Source organism: Natrix helvetica, assembly GCF_964273705.1.
Source record: "Natrix helvetica genome assembly, chromosome: 2".
NCBI lineage: Eukaryota > Metazoa > Chordata > Lepidosauria > Squamata > Natricidae > Natrix > Natrix helvetica.
In genome coordinates this window covers 109,789,084-109,795,464 of record NC_138552.1, presented here as the reverse complement: position 1 = coordinate 109,795,464, position 6,381 = coordinate 109,789,084, and the positions used below count along the sequence as shown (strand labels likewise).

The 6,381-nt window shown below is 44.0% G+C and overlaps 1 protein-coding gene across 1 annotated transcript in view; it reads left to right on the top strand.

The window, feature by feature from the left end:
* Nucleotides 1–3,110: 3,110 nt before the first annotated feature.
* LPAR5 (lysophosphatidic acid receptor 5) overlaps nt 3,111–6,381 on the top strand; it is a 33,311-nt gene continuing 30,040 nt past the window's right edge. The window contains exon 1 of the mRNA XM_081941524.1: nt 3,111–3,131. The gene's annotated coding sequence lies outside the window, so the exon portion shown is untranslated. The remainder of the gene's footprint in view (nt 3,132–6,381) is intronic.

The window sequence follows — 6,381 nt, the reverse complement described above, 5'->3', positions numbered from 1 at the left end:
CTGACTGTACGAATTGATATTATTTAAATTGGCATGGGTAAATGAAAAAAATGTGTTTATTGATCATTGATGCACATTATATTCCTGCAAATAGTGATAATGAAAGTACTAGAGATGAATTTGGTAGCACTGTCTATTATTCAGAAGGAATGTGTCCTAGAAGAACAGGATTGCGTTAGGTGACTTAAATGTACATGAAAGAAAAGTTTTAAAAACTACAGTGAAAGTTTTCATGAAAGTAAGTACAAGATACTTGGTGAAAAGTACTAGAAGATAACCTACCAGCAGAATAAACAAAATGAGGACATAAGGAAAAATGTGAAACTAGTTGAAACAGAGGAAAAAGAATTATGTTACAAAGTGTCTTAGAAGTGTGTAAAAAAAACCTATGATTTAAAAAAAAAAGGGTTTGGTGGAATGGTAATGTGAAAGAAGTTACAGATGATAAAATATATGTAAGAAAATAATTACAAAAAAATTAAGATGAAAAATTATCTAATGGGTAATGAAATTGTATGACAGCACATCTCAGAATTTGAAACACTTGGAATATTGCATCCATTTCTGATCACCATGATACCCAAAAGATGTTGAGACTCTAGAAACACTGCAGAGAAGAGCAACGAAAATGATTAGGGGACTGGAGGATAAAACATATGAAAAACAGTTGGTATGTCTAGTTTAATGAAAAGATAGCAGTCTTCCAATATTTGAGAGGCTGTCACAAAGAAGAGGGAGACAACCTATTCTCCAATACACCTCAGGGCCGACAAGAAGTAACAGATGGAAGCCTACCAAAGAAAAATCCAACATAGAACTAAGGAGAAATTTCCTGACAGTGAGAAGAATTAATCAGTGAAATGGCTTGCCTTCATAAAAACCTCACTGGAAGTTTTTAATAAGAAACTGGATAGCCATTTGTCCAGAATGATATAGGGCCTCCTACTTTGGCAGGGGGTGGGACTAGAAGACCTCCAAGGTCCCTTCCAACTCTGTTATTTTGTTCTGTTCTGATTTACTGTGAGGCACTTTTTCTCAGTTTGCGTGGACTGCCCTTTCTCAGGTGTTGCATAATCCCACGAACAGACACTTTTGGTTTGAAATGTCCCCAACATATGTTACATATAGTATGTTCCAAATCACATTTTGGAATTTTGGTAGACTTTTCTTTCTGTGAAAGGGGATTAAAATAGTTGAACAAGCACTTTTAGTAAAGTGAACAAAATTAAAAATAAAGATTGGAGAATTGAATTTGGATGTGATAGGAATAATCTAAGATGGAAATAAAATATGTGAGAATAAATGGAAGGCTTAGTAGATAGCAATAGCAATAGCACTTAGACTTATATACTGCTTTACAGACCTCTCTAAGCGGTTTACAGAATAAGCATATTGCCCCCAACAATCCAGGTCCTCATTTTACTCACCTTGGAAGGATGGAAGGCTGAGTCAACCTTGAACCTGGTGAGATTTGAATTGCCAAATTGCAGTCAGCAAGCAGTCAGCAGAAGTAGCCTGCAGTACTGCACTCTAACCACTGTGCCACCATGGCTCATGGTACCATTCTGAGCTGGGAGTAAGACAAGACTGTATATTCCTCCATGGTCGTTTAATGTATTTATTGATTTATGTATAAGGAATGTTTGTGGTGGAATTAGAGATGCATTGGCTGTGGATAAGATTGCAAGTGCATTTTTATATATAGATACTACTATGTTGTTAAGAATGAGAATAATTTGTGGGGAAGCTTCAGTAGATTGCATGATAGAAAGAGAAGCTGATTACATTCCATCAAGTCATTTTCAACTCCTAGTGATAACATAGATTTTCTCCATGACAATCTATTCCTGACGTATTCTTTCAAGTCTCCCAACTACGGTATATACTCATTGCCACTGCAGCCATTCACCTTGCTGCTGGTCGTTCTCTTATTTTCTTTCCTTCTATCTTCCAGCATTACTGCTTTTTCCAGAGAACCAGGTCTTTGCATAATATATCTGGAATAGGATAATTTGAACCTGTTCAATTGTGCAGCCAGCGATAGTGCTGAGTTGAGCAATGAGAAGTAGGGGTCCAAAAACTAATTATCTATAATAGACCAAGGTAACTGTGTTTAAACAGGGGAAATGGAACGAACAATTGCAAATTTTCCGTGAAAAATGAGGGCAAGGTAATGAATTTTTGTATCTCGGAAGAACATTTATTAAAAATGAGGAAACGAAGAAGCTTTAAGATACCCCAAATTAAGATTAAAATGAGGGTAAAATGTGAGTGGTTTATTGCAAGGAATGACTGCACTAAGAACTGAAAACTGCAATATCCAAAAAGGTCCTTGTCAGCCCTGAAGCTGATCTGGCCAAAGCCATATATGAAGCTTAAGTGCTGCTACACTGAAGCGAGGGATAGGGAGGAGAGATTAGAGATAGTTGGGGTTGCATAGTCAAAATAAAATGCTTTCGCTTGGGAACCAAGGGCATTCTCACACCTGGCCAAGAGGAGGAGGAGTGATGTCACTACACCAGCAGACACTACCTTGATTGGGCCATGTGACTGATTGTTTGGGGTTGAGGGGAAAACTTTCACTTTTAATTAGGTGAAAACCAAGGGGCCCTTCAGAGTTGGTTTTCACCAGATATGTGCCAATATATTTCCAATAAAGCTATTCTTTGAGGAATCCACCTGCCTTGGAGTTTTTTTCCTTGGGATGGATCCATTACTTGGAACCCTGATAGTCCTTCTCTTCTCTCTACCTTCTTCTGAGCAAATGTGATTTCAGTCGGTGAGGAAAAGCTTCAAAATAGTTAACTGGATATTTAAATGTATGCACTTTTAAATAAGAAGCAATTGGGTAGTAAATGAATGTTGACTGAATACAAAACGAACGCTACAATAGTAGTATATTGAGGTGGTTTGATCAGACAGAGAGAATGAACAAGGGCTGGATTGTGAAGAATAAATGGGTTGTAAGGTACAGTGACAGTGAAAGTCGTGACTGGATGGAGCTGCAAAGTTCCCCAAAAAAGAGAAATGAAGAGGTTTAAAGAATAAAAGGCAACGCATGAATTTAAAGGGAAAGGAGAAATGGTTTACCAAGAATAACACGGCATGGGACAGTATAGTGAATTTCACCGGTATATTTTGGATTGAGTTTTTCAAGTCTCAAGCCATTCATTTCTTTCGTTTACTATCCCTCGCGTGTTTTTTCCCCCTATTCTCTCTATATTGCTCACCCCGAAAGGAAATGGTGTGGTGTGGTTAGGTACAGGCTCAGGCTCGGAGCAGCACGCCTCCAGCCATGAAACTAGAAACCACAAACCGTAGCTGAGGCGCTTAAAAACGAAAAACAGCGAACCCCGCCTCCTTCCGGGAACAAAATCGCTATTATTTCCCGCTTGCTCCCAGCCCCGACAGAACAGCGGCCCGCGCGACTCCCTGGGCTGCGCCGGCCAAGTCCCGCCTCTTTGTTCCTCAGCTCCCCGGCAGCAATTCCTTCCGCGGCGCGTTTTGGGGGGGTGCTCAGCCGCTGGAACTTACAGCCTTTGTGTTCCCCACCCACCTCGGCTGCGGGAGGGAGCACAATCGAAAAGAAAGGAAGGGCTTATCGGGCGGTAATCTGCAGAAGCTGGAGAGGACAAAGGGCAGGACGTGCGTTTCAGGCTCTGATGAGCTGGGCAGCTTGTAGGAAAAACAACGCCATAAACGGAATTCAGATTCGATGGGCTTTTGGGGGGGGGGGCGAAAAGTGACAAGTTCTTGCTTTGGAAAAGAACTGTGGTGATTGGCTTTGTTCTAGCAACCCTGAAATAGATTTCAGCTTGTCGGAAATTAGTATTCGGAAAGGCAGCTAATCAGCCCTTTTGCTGATGCATCACTTAGGAGAGCTACAGAGGGACTGCCTCTCTCTGCATATGACCCTGAACACCTTGGTACTTTAGTGCGCAGCTTGCTGATAACTGCTGATGGACCATGCCTTAATTTAGGTACAAAACGTAGCTGGGAATCTTCCGTAGATAACAGGTGGAGACTTGCCTTGCTCACACCAGGAGTTCCAAGGCTGAAAGCCTGAAAAGTCACAAGACTGCCAGGAAGCGTCCATGAACAGCAACTAGCAGCCAGAAGACTCGTTGTTAACCATAATTTCAAAAAAAAAACACCAAAACCCAAAACAGCAGACTAGATCTTCCTTATTAGATGTTTATCAGTTTTCACCTATCCCTGCATTAATGTTATATGACATTACACTGTAGGAAGTTATCACCCAGCCCTCTCCCAGAAAAATGAAATATCCTAGGAAATATTGATAAGGCAGAATATTATATTTTCCTGGATGTGAAAAAGAGAGAAACACATTTTAAAAAACTTAAGTAAATTCCCGCAGCTTCCTGGCTATCCTCACTTTATCAATGGGCCATTAAGAAGGCCAAGCTAGTCCACTTTACATAATAAAGAGTTCTCCCCTTCAGCTCCAGGGGGATGGGAATGAAGGCATGATAATATAAGTCTTTACTCAACTGACCACATGGCATCTGAGAATTCAACCAAACCTGGATTCAAAACTCAGCCTAGAGCAGTGATGGCGAACCTTTTTTGGCTCGCGTGCCACAAGTGGGAGCGCAGGGGGGTCGAGTGCGGGCGTGCCGCACCCATAATGCAACGCGCGACCCCCCCCCCCCCATTTTTACATTTTTTTTGCCCTCCCCAGGCTCCAGGGGCTTTATAGGAGTCTGGGGAGGGCGAAAAGAGCCTCCCCTGACCCCAGGAGGCCCTCCAGAGGCTTCAGGGACTGTCCAGAGGCTTCCCTGAAGCCTTCGGAGCGCTTAAAACCACCCTCCGAGCAAACCGGAAGTGACTTCCGGGTTGCTCGGAGGGTCGTTTTAAGCGCTCCGAAGGCATCAGGGAAGCCTGGGACAGTCCCTGAAGCCTTCGGAGCGCTTAAAACCACCCTCCGAGCAACCCGGAAGTCACTTCCGGTTTGCTCGGAGGGTGGTTTTAAGCGTTCCGAAGGCTTCAGGGATGGTCCCTGAAGCCTCCGGGGGGGCGGGGGAGACTCTTTTCGCCCTCCCCAGCCTCCTATAAAGCCTCTGGAGCCTGGGGAAGGCGAAAAATAGCTTTTAAAAAGGTGAACTCAGCTGGCCAGCGCGCCCATGCGCGCTGGCCAGCTGACAGGGCAGCACCTCGCGTGCCCTGACAAATGGCTCCGCGTGCCACTTGTGGCACGCGTGCCATAGGTTCGCCATCACGGGCCTAGAGGGTTGCCCTTGCATGGGCCCATGTGAGTCTGACAACCAATCAGAATACATTTCTTACACAGGAACAGGAAACAGAGAGGTGGGACTGAACAGGTTATAAAAAGCCTAGCAAGCCCCTCCATCAGCCCTTCTCTTCTTCTCCACCAACATTGAAGCATGTGATCACCTTTTCTGTTCAGGACTCAAGCCATGCTGTCCTGTCCACCATTAAAACCATCTTTCCAAGCAGCCTCCATGTCTCCAGTATCTTTTTCCCCACTTGGAGCCGAACCCAGAAGGACATTTCTTTCATCAACACCTTATTTCTAACAGTACAGCACTGAATATAAAGTTTATGGATTTCTGTTAAAAAATATGTATGTGTTCTAGTGAAATATGGTGTGTCTTTATCTTTCGACCCCATTTTGAGGGCAACAGATGAAAAGTCTCCAAACTGAGGAGCCTGCGAATCACTCGGTTCCTGTCCACTTACGATTCCACCAATATAACATCTGTCTCCGTGTCCAGCTGTTTTTTCTTCCCAGATCTTTTCCTACTGTCAACAAAATTGCAAGACAATTTCATTGCTGATATTTGATTGCCTATATTTGATTAAGCACCTATGAAATGGTCAACTACTTAAGCCCGCTATGATTCACCTGTCCACATAGTGAGGACAGACCAGTTGCACTTAAAAGCTTGAGGTGCCAAAATTATTTTAAGATGGTCTTTGGTGCAGATATCTGGGCTGGGCACCATATTAACTAGGACATGAATACAGTAGGACTGGAAATAGAAACTCAGATACTTTTTGAATTATCCAATGTTTCAAAAATACCTATGCCAGCGATGGCGAACCTTTTTTGGCTCGCGTGCCATAAGTGGGGGGAGCGCAGGGGGGTCGTGTGCAGGCGTGCTGCACCCATAATGCAATGCGCAACCCCCCCGTGCGCATGCGCGCACTACAGGCGCGACTGCCCCCCCATTTTTGCATGCTTTTTTCACCCTCCCCAGGCTCCAGAGGCTTTATAGGAGCCTGGGGAGGGCGAAAACAGCCTCCCCCGCCCCCCCCCAGAAGCCCTCGCGCCACCCCCACGGAAGCAGTCAAAACGACCCTCCGAGCAAACTGGAAGTCACTTCCGGTTTGCTCGGG